Source organism: Anolis carolinensis, chromosome 2 (assembly GCF_035594765.1).
Source record: "Anolis carolinensis isolate JA03-04 chromosome 2, rAnoCar3.1.pri, whole genome shotgun sequence".
Taxonomy (NCBI): domain Eukaryota; kingdom Metazoa; phylum Chordata; class Lepidosauria; order Squamata; family Dactyloidae; genus Anolis; species Anolis carolinensis.
The window spans coordinates 48,767,037-48,768,074 of NC_085842.1; the positions used below are offsets into that span (position 1 = coordinate 48,767,037).

At 48.8% G+C, this 1,038-nt stretch overlaps 1 non-coding gene across 1 annotated transcript; it reads right to left on the bottom strand.

Annotated features, from left to right (window-relative positions):
- Positions 1-583: 583 nt before the first annotated feature.
- mir5418 (microRNA mir-5418) lies at positions 584-667 on the bottom strand. Its single transcript, NR_130018.1, has one exon. It is a non-coding gene; the product is annotated as a microRNA mir-5418 (primary transcript).
- Positions 668-1,038: the final 371 nt, after the last annotated feature.

Consider the following 1,038-nt stretch of genomic DNA (forward strand, 5'->3'; position numbering starts at 1 on the left):
AAGTCCAGGCTTTTGTGGTCTCATAAATGTTGCACTGCTAAACTTTGTTCTAGCAAGAACTAAGGAAAATCTGGGCAGTCACTTTTTAGAATGAGAAATTGAACTTTTCAATGAAAGTCTGTTGCTGAAAGGTATTACACATTTGGGCCACAGGTCCTTAAGGGAACAGGGTTGCCAAATCTCAGAGCTTGGACCCAAGTCTCCAGTTTTAATGGTTTACTTCCACATAAAGATGCAAATTTTCCACTTTTGGTGGCTTCATTTTGAGGCAAGAGGAATGGGTGACATACAAATCTTCAGCTCAGCTAGCAGATCAGACTGTCAGACTCATTTTCACTGAGGTCCACATCAACCTTATGGTTGCCTTCAAAGGACCATTTGTAATTGTAAGACTGCATAAATGTAACTATGTTGCCCTGGCATTGAAGGGGGTAGGGAGGGAAGGCAGAGAAAGGCATGGGTGGGCAGTGAGAAAAGCAGTGCTGAATCAGGCAAGTGGAGAGAGAGAGAGAGAGGGAGGAACTGGGCTCTCTTTCCTTTTTCCACTAAATTCTTCCTGCCTTTCTCATTACATGGAAGATGGAAGACAGCATGCAATGCAACAGATTGAGAAAGGAAGGATGCCCAGTTCCTCTCTTCATTTATCTGTTCGATTGCTTGCTATGACCAGAGCTGTCCTTAGGTAATTTTTTAGAGTAGGCAGTCAGAATTTTGGCACCCCCCAACAGGGGAAGGAAGGCGTTCCTTGGCACTTTGCAGACCAGAGAAGCGGGTGGCGCTTCTCTGGTCTGTAAAGCACCGAGGAATGCCTTCTTGGCGAGAAGGAAGCAATCGATTGGGAGGCCTGTGCATGCGCACAGGCCCATTCCCAAAAAGCATGGTTGATGGGTCTGTGCACGTGCACAGGCCTTCCAATTGACCGCGCAGACACGGAAGGCCCACCCGTCCGCGCGGTTGATTGCTTGGCGCCGTGCAGAGTGGTTGTTGCAGTCTGGCGCTGTGCGGAGCGGCCTAGGTGGCCCAGGACTCCCAGCGCAC